The sequence below is a fragment of the Pseudophryne corroboree genome, chromosome 4 (assembly GCF_028390025.1).
Source record: "Pseudophryne corroboree isolate aPseCor3 chromosome 4, aPseCor3.hap2, whole genome shotgun sequence".
Taxonomy (NCBI): domain Eukaryota; kingdom Metazoa; phylum Chordata; class Amphibia; order Anura; family Myobatrachidae; genus Pseudophryne; species Pseudophryne corroboree.
This window is the reverse complement of record NC_086447.1, coordinates 809,945,590-809,959,225: the sequence shown is the minus strand read 5'-3', so window position 1 is coordinate 809,959,225 and position 13,636 is coordinate 809,945,590. Positions and strand designations below refer to the sequence as shown.

At 49.3% G+C, this 13,636-nt stretch overlaps 1 protein-coding gene and 1 long non-coding RNA gene across 4 annotated transcripts in view; one reads left to right on the top strand and one right to left on the bottom strand.

Annotated features, from left to right (window-relative positions):
• Nucleotides 1–13,636, top strand: part of ACTR2 (actin related protein 2) — a 143,917-nt gene that overhangs the window by 116,165 nt on the left and 14,116 nt on the right. The window lies entirely within an intron of this gene.
• LOC134910421 (uncharacterized) overlaps nt 10,190–13,636 on the bottom strand; it is a 42,285-nt gene continuing 38,838 nt past the window's right edge. Inside the window, exon 3 of the long non-coding RNA XR_010176193.1 lies at nt 10,190–10,390. This is a non-coding gene — a long non-coding RNA (uncharacterized LOC134910421). The remainder of the gene's footprint in view (nt 10,391–13,636) is intronic.

Sequence of the window (13,636 nt, the reverse complement as noted above, 5' to 3'; positions counted from 1 at the left end):
ACAACAGCAGCTATAAAGGGAAAAGCACATTTATAGTGGTATTCCTGTCTATATATAGCGCTCTGGTGTGTGCTGGCATACTCTCCCTCTGTCTCCCCAAAGGGCTAGTGGGGTCCTGTCCTCTATCAGAGCATTCCCTGTGTGTGTGCGGTGTGTCGGTACGATTGTGTCGACATGTTTGAGGAGGAAAATGAGATGGAGGCGGAGCAATTGCCTATTATACAGTTGTCACCCCCTAGGGAGTCGACACCTGAGTGGATGAGCTTATGGAAGGAATTGCGTGACAGTGTCAGCTCTTTACGACAGACAGTTGACGACATGAGACAGCCGGCTACTCAGCTTGTGCCTGTCCAGGGGTCTCAAACGCCATCAGGGGCTTTAAAACGCCCGTTACCTCAAATGGCAGACACAGACACGGATACTGACTCCAGTGTCGATGATGAGGAGACAAACGTGACTTCCACCAGGGCCACACGTTACATGATTGAAGCAATGAAAAATGTATTGCATATCTCTGATAATACAAGTACCACTAAAAAGGGTATTATGTTTGGTGAGAAAAAACTGCCTGTAGTTTTTCCTGTATCCGAGGAATTAAATGAAGTGTGTGATGAGGCGTGGGTTTCCCCCGATAAAAAACTGATAATTCCTAAAAGGTTATTGGCATCGTACCCTTTCCCGCCAGAGGATAGGGCACGTTGGGAAACACCCCCTAGGGTGGATAAAGCGCTCACACGCTTGTCTAAACAGGTAGCACTACCCTCTCCTGATACGGCCGCCCTAAAGGAACCTGCCGATAGAAAGCTGGAGAATATCCTAAAATGTATATACTCTCACACGGGTGTTATACTGCGACCAGCAATCGCCTCAGCCTGGATGTGCAGTGCGGGCCTGGCATGGTCGGATTCCCTGACTGAAAATATTGATACCCTAGATAGGGACAGTATATTACTGACTATAGAGCATTTGAAGGATGCATTTCTATATATGCGTGATGCACAGAGGGATATCTGCCGACTGGCATCAAGAGTTAGCGCGCTGTCCATTTCTGCAAGAAGAGGTTTATGGACGCGGCAGTGGTCAGGTGATGCGGATTCTAAAAGGCACATGGAAGTATTGCCTTATAAGGGGGAGGAGTTATTTGGGGTAGGTCTATCAGACCTGGTAGCCACGGCAACTGCTGGAAAATCCACATTTTTACCCCAGGTAGCTTCTCAACCTAAGAAGACGCCGTATTATCAGGCGCAGTCCTTTCGGCCCCATAAGGGCAAGCAGGCAAAAGGCGCCTCATTTCTGCCCCGTGGCAGAGGGAGAGGAAAAAGGCTGCATCAAACAGCCAGTTCCCAGGAACAAAAGCCCTCTCCCGCCTCCGCAAAGTCCTCAGCATGACGCTGGGGCTTTACAAGCGGACTCAGGCACGGTGGGGGCCCGTCTCAAGAAGTTCAGTGCGCAGTGGGCCCACTCGCAAGTGGACCCCTGGATCCTTCAGGTGGTATCTCAGGGGTACAAATTGGAATTCGAGACGTCTCCCCCTCGCCGTTTTCTAAAGTCTGCTTTACCGACGTCTCCCTCAGACAGGGAGGCAGTATTGGAAGCCATTCACAAGCTGTATTCCCAGCAGGTGATAATCAAGGTACCCCTCCTACAACAGGGAAAGGGGTACTATTCCACACTATTTGTGGTACCAAAGCCGGACGGCTCGGTGAGACCAATTTTAAACCTAAAATCCTTGAACACTTACATACAAAGGTTCAAATTCAAGATGGAGTCGCTCAGAGCAGTGATTGCAAACCTGGAAGAAGGGGACTATATGGTGTCTCTGGACATCAAAGATGCTTACCTACATGTCCCAATTTACCCTTCTCACCAAGGGTACCTCAGGTTTGTGGTACAGAACTGTCACTATCGGTTTCAAACGCTGCCGTTTGGATTGTCCACGGCACCCCGGGTCTTTACCAAGGTAATGGCCAAAATGATGATACTCCTTCGAAGGAAGGGAGTTTTAGTTATCCCTTACTTGGACGATCTCCTGATAAGGGCAAGATCCAGGGAACAGTTGGAAGTCGGAGTAGCACTATCTCAGATTGTGCTGCGCCAGCACGGTTGGATTCTCAATATTACAAAATCGCAGCTGATCCCGACGACACGACTTCTATTCCTAGGGATGATCCTGGACACAGTCCAGAAAAAGGTGTTTCTCCCGGAGGAGAAAGCCAGGGAGTTATCCGAACTAGTCAGAAATCTCCTAAAACCAGGCCAAGTCTCAGTGCATCAATGCACAAGGGTCCTGGGAAAGATGGTGGCTTCTTACGAAGCAATCCCATTCGGCAGATTCCACGCAAGAACCTTCCAGTGGGATCTGCTAGACAAATGGTCCGGGTCGCATCTTCAGATGCATCAGCGGATAATCTTGTCACCAAGGACAAGGGTGTCTCTCCTGTGGTGGTTGCAGAGTGCTCATCTTCTAGAGGGCCGCAGATTCGGCATTCAGGACTGGGTCCTGGTGACCACGGATGCCAGCCTGAGAGGCTGGGGAGCAGTCACACAGGGAAAAAATTTCCAGGGCTTGTGGTCAAGCCTGGAGACATCACTTCACATAAATATCCTGGAGCTAAGGGCCATCTACAATGCTCTATGCCTAGCAAGACCTCTGCTTCAAGGTCAGCCGGTGCTGATCCAGTCAGACAACATCACGGCAGTCGCCCACGTAAACAGACAGGGCGGCACAAGAAGCAGGAGGGCTATGACAGAAGTTGCAAGGATTCTTCGCTGGGCGGAAAATCATGTGATAGCACTGTCAGCAGTGTTCATTCCGGGTGTGGACAACTGGGAAGCAGACTTCCTCAGCAGACACGACCTCCACCCGGGGGAGTGGGGACTTCACCCAGAAGTCTTCCACATGATTGTGAACCGTTGGGAAAAACCAAAGGTGGACATGATGGCGTCCCGCCTCAACAAAAAACTAGACAGGTATTGCGCCAGGTCAAGGGACCCTCAGGCAATAGCTGTGGACGCTCTGGTAACACCGTGGGTGTACCAGTCAGTGTATGTGTTCCCTCCTCTGCCTCTCATACCCAAGGTACTGAGAATCGTAAGAAGGAGAGGAGTAAGGACTATACTCGTGGCTCCGGATTGGCCAAGAAGGACTTGGTATCCGGAACTTCAAGAGATGCTCACAGAGGACCCGTGGCCTCTACCTCTAAGAAAGGACCTGCTCCAGCAGGGACCCTGTCTGTTCCAAGACTTACCGCGGCTGCGTTTGACGGCATGGCGGTTGAACGCCGGATCCTGAAGGAAAAAGGCATTCCGGATGAAGTCATCCCTACCCTGATCAAAGCCAGGAAGGATGTACCCGTGCAGCATTATCACCGTATTTGGCGTAAATATGTTGCGTGGTGCGAGGCCAGGAAGGCCCCTACAGAGGAATTTCAACTGGGTCGTTTCCTGCATTTCCTGCAAACGGGACTGTCTATGGGCCTAAAATTAGGGTCCATTAAGGTTCAAATTTCGGCCCTGTCGATTTTCTTCCAGAAAGAACTGGCTTCAGTTCCTGAAGTTCAGACGTTTGTCAAGGGGGTGCTGCATATACAGCCTCCTTTTGTGCCTCCAGTGGCACCTTGGGATCTCAATGTTGTTTTGGGGTTCCTAAAATCACATTGGTTTGAACCACTCTCCACTGTGGACTTAAAATATCTCACATGGAAAGTGGTAATGATGTTAGCCCTGGCTTCAGCCAGGCGTGTCTCAGAATTGGCGGCTTTATCCTATAACAGCCCTTACCTAATTTTTCATACGGACAGGGCAGAATTGAGGACTCGTCCTCAATTTCTCCCTAAGGTGGTTTCAGCGTTTCACTTGAACCAGCCTATTGTGGTACCTGCGGCTACTAGGGACTTGGAGGACTCCAAGTTGCTGGACGTAGTCAGGGCCCTGAAAATATGTTTCCAGGACGGCGGCAGTCAGAAAATCTGACTCGCTGTTTATCCTGTATGCACCCAACAAGCTGGGTGCTCCTGCTTCTAAGCAGACTATTGCTCGTTGGATTTGTAGCACAATTCAGCTTGCACATTCTGTGGCAGGCCTGCCACAGCCAAAATCTGTAAAAGCCCATTCCACAAGGAAGGTGGGCTCATCTTGGGCGGCTTCCCGAGGGGTCTCGGCTTTACAACTTTGCCGAGCAGCTACTTGGTCAGGGGCAAACACGTTTGCTAAATTCTACAAATTTGATACCCTGGCTGAGGAGGACCTGGAGTTCTCTCATTCGGTGCTGCAGAGTCATCCGCACTCTCCCGCCCGTTTGGGAGCTTTGGTATAATCCCCATGGTCCTTACGGAGTTCCCAGCATCCACTAGGACGTCAGAGAAAATAAGAATTTACTTACCGATAATTCTATTACTCGTAGTCCGTAGTGGATGCTGGGCGCCCATCCCAAGTGCGGATTGTCTGCAATACTTGTACATAGTTATTGTTACAAAAATCGGGTTATTATTGTTGTGAGCCATCTTTTCAGAGGCTCCTCTGTTATCATGCTGTTAACTGGGTTCAGATCACAGGTTGTACGGTGTGATTGGTGTGGCTGGTATGAGTCTTACCCGGGATTCAAAATCCTTCCTTATTGTGTACGCTCGTCCGGGCACAGTAGCCTAACTGAGGCTTGGAGGAGGGTCATAGGGGGAGGAGCCAGTGCACACCAGGTAGTCCTAAAGCTTTTACTTTTGTGCCCAGTCTCCTGCGGAGCCGCTATTCCCCATGGTCCTTACGGAGTTCCCAGCATCCACTACGGACTGCGAGAAATAGAATTATCGGTAAGTAAATTCTTATTTTTGGAATATTTGGATATGGGATACTCAACCTGTAATTCTTTTTTATAAGACTAATTTTAAACTTGCCCCACTGAAACAATAAAATTGCTAGTTACTGCAAATGACAAATGGTCTAAACTAGTGGTAAACAAACTTATTTCTCTTACGTCCTAGAGGATGCTGGGGTTCACATTAGTACCATGGGGTATAGACGGGTCCACTAGGAGCCATTGGCACTTTAAGAGTTTGAGAATGTGGGCTGGCTCCTCCCTCTATGCCCCTCCTACCAGACTCAATTTAGAAAATGTGCCCGGAGGAGCCGGTCACAGCTAGGGGAGCTCCATAGGAGTGCTTTTTATTTTTTTAGTTTAGGCACAGGGAGGCTGCTGGCAACAGCCTCCCTGCTTCGAGGGATTAGGGGGGGGGGGGGGGGATAGTGTGCGCCCTGCGGGGTCTGAGCCACTATCTCTGCTGACAGGACACTGAGCTCCTGAGGGGATCGAACGTTCGCCGCCACAGGGGATCGCTCACCCCAGCAGCATGCCGCCACCCCCTTACAGAGCCAGAAGACTTCAGTGGCAAGTTAGTCACCGCCCCCCCTGGCAAGCGGGGTGCCGGTGTGAAGATGGCGGCAACAGGGTAGGGAACGCAGTACTAACTGCACTCCGGGGGCTCAGCGGTACATGGTGCGGCGCTGTGAGGGGTGCCCTGAGCCAGTGCCTACACCCTACACTGTCCAGCAAGCCTGTCGGTGTCCCTGGATTGCTGCTAGCACAATTCCTCAGGCCAGTATAAACTACATGAGAGCGGGAAGCAGCGCCATGAAAGGGGGCAGAGCTTCTCAGAGCAGACCCAGCAACGTTCAGCGCCATTTTCCTGCCTACAGAAGCGCTGACTGGGAGAGCTGTCCTTCCAGATCAACTCCAGCTATCTTGTACGGTACCAGGGGGTTGTAGAAGGGGGGGGGAGGCTGTATATGTGTACAGTGTAGCCTATTAAGGTGCACAGTAAGCGCTGAGTAGGGGTTTCCCTATATCTTAAAGCGCTGTATGTGGGTTGGCTCCATTCTCTGTGGCTCTCTTGGCATTCTTGGGAGGGAAACTGTCTGCCCTTTTCCTGTGTGTGTGTGTGGAGTGTTTGTTGTCTCCATAAAGCCATGTCAAGGGACTATGTGTCATATGCTGCTGAGGATAATTCCTCTCAGGATGATCCCATTCCATGTAATCAGGATTGCACTGTTTTAGCGCAGGTCCCCGCAAGGGAGCCTGAGTGGTTAGCCCCTCTCAAAGGTATGATTTCTCAGACTTCTTCTAGGGTTGCACAGAATGAGACTGCAACTCAGGATTTACAGAACTCTATGGCAGTTTGGTCTGGTTCTGTTCCGTCAGGGCCCCCTAACGTACACTCTCAAAAACGTGCTCTTGCCCAGATTATGCAAGATGACACGGATACCGATTCAGACACGGCAGACGGTCATGGGGATGTGCTGCGGGGGGCGGCATCTCTTGCAAAAGGGGTGTAGTTGATGATTAAGGCCATTAGAGATGTGTTGAATTTTGCTGACACAACACCTGAGCATGTTGAGGAGGCTTACTTCACTGACCATAAGAACGCCTCGCTAACCTTCCCTGCGTCTAAAGAATGAAACGCTATATTTGAAAAATTCTGGGAAAACCTGGAGAGAGAAAAATTCCAGATCCCTAGAAAGGTTCTGGTTGCTTTTTTCTTTTCCTGAGGAGGATAGGAAGAAATGGGAAAACCCACTCATAGTTGACGCTTCTGTTTCCAGACTCTCAAAAAAGGTGGTTTTATCTGTTCCAGGATCTACAGTGTTAAAAGAACCGGCTGATTGCAAGATTGACACTACACTCAAATCCATATACACGGCTTCAGGGGCGATATTACGTCCTACTATTGCCTGTGCATGGATTTCTAAAGCTATAGTAAAGTGTTCAGGCACGTTACTTGAAGTTTCGGATACAATGGATAAAAGTGACGTTGAATTGATTTTACGTAACATACAGGATTCTGCAGGATTTGGAATCCATGAAAGGCCTGGGTTCGATGGCTGCAGGGATATCTTCCATGTCTGTCTCCGCTCGCAGAGGACTTTGGCTGCGCCAGTGGTCTGCTGACGTTGAATCCAGGAGAGGTGTGGAGAACCTACCCTACACAGGTCAGGCTCTCTTTGTGGAAGCGTTGGATGCGTGGATTTCCACGGCAACCGCGGGTAAGTCACCTTTTCTTCCCTCAGCTGCGCCTGCTACGAAGAAACTTTTTCTTCAGCTGCGTCAGTCCTTTCGGACTGCCAAATCCAGAAAGACCAAGCCGCCTAACACCTTCTTTAGAGGAGGTTGGGTAAAATCCAAAAAAACTGCTACTGCGGGTTCCCAGGAACAGAAACCTGCTTCAGGTACATCAAAATCCTCAACATAACAGTGGACCGTGCGGCCTGGAGGTCGGGCCGGTGGGGGCGAGGCTCAGACGGTTCAGCCACGTCTGGATGTCGTCTGGCCTGGACCCTTGGGTGCAAGATATTGTGTCCCAGGGGTACAGGCTGGAGTTTCAAGAACTCCCGCCTCACCGGTTCTTCAAATCAGGCTTGCTAGCTTTTCTGGCAGACAGGGCTGTCCTACAGGAAGCCATCCAGAAGTTGGTGGAGTCACAGGTCATTGTAACAGTTCCACCTCATCTGCAAAACAAAGGTTATTATTCAAACCTTTTCGTGGTACCGAAACCGGATGATTCGGTCAGGCCAATTTTGAACTTGAAATCGCTAAACCCCTTTTTGAGGGAATTCAAGTTTAAAAGGGCTCTACAGTACGGAAGTTTTCATGCTCGGCCTTTCCAACTGTATCTCCTGGACAAGTGGTCGGGATCCCATCTACACATGCACCAGAGAATACGTCTGTCGCCAAAAGCCAGGATTTTACTCCTCTGGTGGCTACAACTACCTCATCTGCGACCCTCCAGAAGGTTCGGGATTCAGGGCTGGATCCTTCTAACCACAGATGCAAGTCTCCGTGGCTGGGGCGCAGTCACTCAAGGGGAAACCTTCCAAGGAAGCTGGTCAAGCCTGGAATCCAGCCTACCATTGAACATTCTGGAGCTAAGAGCCGTCTACAACGGTCTAATCCAAGCGTTCCATTTTCTGCGAGATTCAGCCATTCAAGTTCAGTCGGACAATGTAAACGACAGTGGCTTACATAAACCGACAGAGCAGAGCGAAGATCAGAGCTGCAATGTCAGAGGTAACAAGAATCATCCACTGGGCAGAAAAACACGCGTTGGCGCTGTCTGCAGTCTTCATTCCGGGAGTGGACAACTGGGAAGTGGACTTCCTCAGCAGACACGATCTCCATCCAGGAGTGGGGACTCCATCCGGAGGTGTTCACGGAGGTAACAGATCTTTGGGGTGTACCTCAAATAGACATGATGGCCTCTCGTCTCAAGAAGCTTCGGCGGTATTGTTCCAGGTCAAGGGACCCGCAAGCCATGGCGGTGGACGCCCTAGTGGCTCCGTGGGAGGTCCAGTCGGTGTACGTGTTTCCTCCACTTCCACTCATTCCAAGAGTTCTAAAATTCATAAGGAGAACAAGAGTTCAGGCGATCCTCATTGCTCTGCCTGGTATGCGGATCTACTGCTATAGAAGAGCCGAGGCTTCTTCCTCTTCGGGAGGACCTGCTGCAGCAGGGGCCGTTCATTATCAAGACTTACCGCTGCTACATTTGACGGCATGGAGGTTGATCACCAGATATTAGCTCGGAAGGGCATTCCGAACAAGTTATTCCTACCCTGATACAGGCTAGGAAAGGAGTAACGTCTAAACATTACCATCGTATTTGAAAAAAATATGTATCTTGGTGTGAGTCCAAGAAATTTCCTACAGTGGAGTTTCAACTGGGACGGTTTCTCCTCTTCCTGCAAGCAGGTGTTGATATGGGCCTGAGGTTGGGATCCGTAATGGTCCAAATTTCGTCCCTGTACATTTTCTGCCAGAAACAGTTGGCTTTCCTCCCTGAGGTTCAGACCTTTTTGAAAGGGGTTCTGCACATCCAGCCTCCCTTTGTGCTGCCTACGGCACCATGGGATCATAACGTGGTGCTGCAGTTTCTCCAATCGGATTGGTTCGAGCCTCTACAGGAGGTTGAATTCAAGTTTCTCACATGGAAGGCTGTCACTTTGTTGGCCTTAGCTTCTGCTAGATGTGTGTCGGAGCTGGGGGCTTTGTCTTGTAAGAGCCCCTACTTGATCTTCCATGAAGATAGAGCTGAGCTCCGGACACATCAGCAGTTCCTTCCGAAGGTTGTGTCGGCATTTCATATCAACCAACCTATTGTTGTGCCAGTTGCTACGGACTCCTCAATTTCATCAAAGTCCTTGGATGTTCTAAGTGCTCTGAAAATCTATGTGAAGAGGACTACTCGTCACAGAAAATCGTACTCTGTCCTGTATGATCCCAAGAAACTTGGGTGTCCTGCTTCTAAGCAGACGATCTCTCACTGGATCAGGTTCACTATCCAGCATGCGTATTCTACGGCAGGATTGCCGTGTCCTACGTCTGTTAAGGCCCACTCTACTCGTAAGGTGAGTTCTTCCTGGGCGGGTCTCTGCTTTACAGCTTTGCCGAGCGGCTACTTGGTCGGGGTCGAACACGTTTGCAAAGTTCTACAAGTTCGATACCTTGGCTGCTGAGGACCTGAAGTTTGGTCAGTCAGTTCTGCAGGAGCCTCCGCGCTTTCCCTCCTGTTCTGGGAGCTTTGGTACATCCCCATGGTACTAATGTGGACCCCAGCATCCTCTAGGATGTAAGAGAAAATAGGATTTTAATTACCTACCGATAAAGCCTTTTCTCGTAGTCTGTAGAGGATGCTGGGCGCCCGCCCAGCGTTTCGTGATCCTGCAGTGGTTACTTTGTTCAGTACTGCTTTGTTCTTGGTTAAGTACTGTTTTGTTACTTGGTTAAGTAATCTTGTTCAGCCTTTGCTGATGTTTCAAGCTAGTTAGCTTGGTTTGCCTTGTATGTCTGAGCTGGTGTGAATGTCACCACTATCTGTAAAATCCTTCTCTCTAAATTGTCCGTCTCATCAGGCACAGTTTCTAGACTGATTCTGGTAGGAGGGGCATAGAGGGAGCAGCCAGCCCACACTCTCAAACTCTTAAAGTGCCAATGGCTCCTAGTGGACCCTTCTCTACCCCATGGTACTAATGTGGACCCCAGCATCCTCTACGGACTGCGAGAAAAGGATTTACCGGTAGGTAAATAAAATCCCATTTTTAATCACGGCGCCCTAGAATATCAGTTTGTTTTGTTTTTTATTCACTTCACCCCTAGGTCAAAAGTTTCTCATTGAGATATTGTGTAAAAATAATTAAATTGACTGAATTATATTTGTGATTTTTACTGTCTTTTCCTATGTTACATTCTGTAAGAAAAATGAAGCTCACTGAATAGCAGCGCAGGAACTTACACGGAGAGCTTACATTCTCTAAAGCATTAAGCTAAATTGCAGCACAGGCTCCTCTCCCTGTAGTCTTCTCTCAGGGCTGAGTGGAGGAGCTGGCTCTCCCATGGGCTGCACAGGTTCTGTAATAGAAATGGTAAAATGTCATTCACTCTTGTAATGATGATGAGGATGTGTATAGTAATGGGGTGTATACAATCAGTCTCAGCAGTTATGATATTGACATGAAAATCTTGACATTAGGGGTTAGGCTGCTGGGGAAGGTTAGGCTTAGAGAGCTGGTTGGTGATTAGGCGTAGGGGAGAAATACTTCCAGGAATGCTGGATTTAAAACCGCTCTGACCCAGAAGTGAGTAGTATGATCACCAGGGATGACATGTCGACATTCTGACAAGTTGACATTTTTATCACTGTCTTCATCATTGCTCGAAAAAGCTTGGGGGTAAGGTCACCATGATAACCAGATTTTGCTGCCTGGTCATAATATTAGGCAGGGATGGAGACGCAGATCCTAGTCACCCCCGGCGTAGATTCGTGGGCATGCCTGTATTGCGGCGGCCACGGAGTGTCTGTCCTGGCCTGTGCTGTGTCTGTCCGTACAGGCCTGCATTTACTCCTCCTGTACGTCTCAGCCTGTGCTGTCTGCAGTCTCTCCATAAGAGGGTCTGTGTGCGGCCGGGGATTGCGGTTTTGTATTGGGTAGTGGTGTGGTCACAAAGTGTGGGAGAGGGTAGAGTTGTTTGCCCAGGGAGTGGCTGGGGAGACGTGGTTTTCCTGGGGGTATCTCCTTACTTGTGTGGGGCTTAGTTTCCTGGAGGTAGCTGCTCAGTAATGTGGCCACTGGGGGGGGGTTGTTCAGTTGTTTATTGTTTTGAGATGTTGGTCTGGCTCCTACACTTTCATCCTGGCTCCTAGTTTTTAGCAGAATCTGTCAAGCCCTGGTCGACATACTATGAATTCTGACTGTCGACGTAAATACCCACACCCTATACTGCCGAACAGTCAGAAGTTATTTCCCCCCACTGCCACGAATTGTACATCAGCCGGATCTACGAGGAGCACAGAGGAGGCGGAACAGGAAAACCTCAGCATAGAACAGATCCAGGGCTTCGGCTAGCAGGAAGAGTGAATGTTATGTAGGTCGTAATTGTAGTTTTTCTCTAACGTCCTAAGTGGATGCTGGTGATAATGCTGATTTTGATTACCTTATAACCATCACTATATGGGTAAGAGACTCAGTACGCAATTGGCGTATGGGGTACCGTAAGGGTACGCGCTTAGCGTAGCATACGCTCGGCCATGATCGAGACGCACATGCGGCACGCTCGCTCACAGCTTAATGCGTGGTGTCGAGCACGCTATAGGCGGGCGACTACCGTAATGCTACGCTACCAGCGTAGCGGACGCTCGAGACCACGAGGAGATCACGAACGGCGCAGACGCTCACAGGATGACAATCGGTAAACCTTGAATGTAACACACAGAAAGGATACTCTTATGCTGTAAACCTTGTACTGAAATACTGCAGCGATATAACGCTGCTTAACCTTGTTAATCCTAAAGCTGTTTGAGCGATCGAGACGCTCCTATTACCCTCTGCAATGTAATGAACACACGATACCGTGCTAAGGTTCCAACACCTTTACTAACAAGCTTTTAGTTATATCGAAAAGGGGTAAACAGTTTACAAGTCATACACTTGTAACATATAATTCGAACAGAATATCTAGACAGGAATATACAATAGCGTCACAATCTTATACTATAAGAGAGAGAGAGTGGCCAATACAAACAGAGAACAAGTTGATTTACAGAGAATTACTTACACACACTGGGAACGATCGCTGCGCTATTCCTGGTACCAGCTCCAAGTTAGTCAATATGAAAACCGTTTGTGGAGTGAGCTGTCCAGGCTGGCTGATCTTATATACACTGCATACAGTATACTACAAAGGGACCTATAATCTCATTGTTCATTGGACACAGGAATGTCTCCTCGCATCATAACAAAAGGTCATAGGTTAGTTTGAACAGGTGGGCTGTGACTATTACAAACCGCTCAGGTGGGAGGGAATCGCCGGATTCCCGCCGCATGGATAATGAACTGCAAATATAAGAAATGTCCAGAAACTACTAATGGCCATAACTATATGCAGGAGCGATTAATCTTTACCTAACCAACACCGGATTGTTGCTATTAAAATACTCTTCGGTTAGGTACCAAACACATCTGCTCAAACCCTGTCTGGCCCTTCGTACAACAAAAAGAGGAATTCCTTTGTCCAGGGACCAACTACACTAACCAAACTTACTGTTACTATTAAGGGGAACATTATCTATTAAACCTGCTATATGGATTTATTAAGTAGCGATTGTGTCGCTCGCTAGACGCACACAAACTCTACCGTAAATGCACATACCATGCGTTCAAGCGCACGCCCGTAGGGGCGCCGTCACGCAACTGCGAATATGTGCACGCACGCCAGAGAAAGTGCATGTGCAGCGGGCGAGCGCATGAGGTGAATATATGGCAACGTGCAGCATGATATTTTTCTGACTTTGACACTGGGGACTCCGTAAGGACCATGGGGATTAGCGGCTCCGCAGGAGACTGGGCACAACTAAAGAAAGCTTTAGGACTACCTGGTGTGCACTGGCTCCTCCCACTAAGACCCTCCTCCAGACCTCAGTTAGATTCTTGTGCCCGGCTGAGCTGGATGCACACTAGGGGCTCTCCTGAGCTCCTAGAAAGAAAGTATATTTAGGTTTTTTATTTTACAGTGAGATCTGCTGGCAACAGACTCACTGCAGCGAGGGACTAAGGGGAGAAGAAGCGAACCTACCTAACAGGTGGTAGTTTGGGCTTCTTAGGCTACTGGACACCATTAGCTCCAGAGGGATCGACCGCAGGACCCGACCTTGGTGTTCGTTCCCGGAGCCGCGCCGCCGTCCCCCTTACAGAGCCAGAAGCACGAAGAGGTCCGGAAAATCGGCGGCAGAAGACTTCGGTCTTCACCAAGGTAGCGCAAAGCACTGCAGCTGTGCGCCATTGCTCCTCATGTACACCTCACACTTCGGTCACTGATGGGTGCAGGGCGCTGGGGGGGGGGGCGCTCTGAGGGCAATTAATAACACCTTGGCTGGCAAATATACATCATATATAGTCCTAGAGGCTATATAGATGTAAAATTACCCCTGCCAGTATTACAGAAAAAGCGGGAGAAAGTCTGCCGAAAAGGGAGCGGGGCTTCTCCCTCAGCACACTGGCGCCATTTTCTCTTCACAGTGCAGCTGGAAGACAGCTCCCCAGGCTCTCCCCTGTAGTTTTCAGGCTCAAAGGGTTAAAAAGAGAGGGGGGGCACTAAATT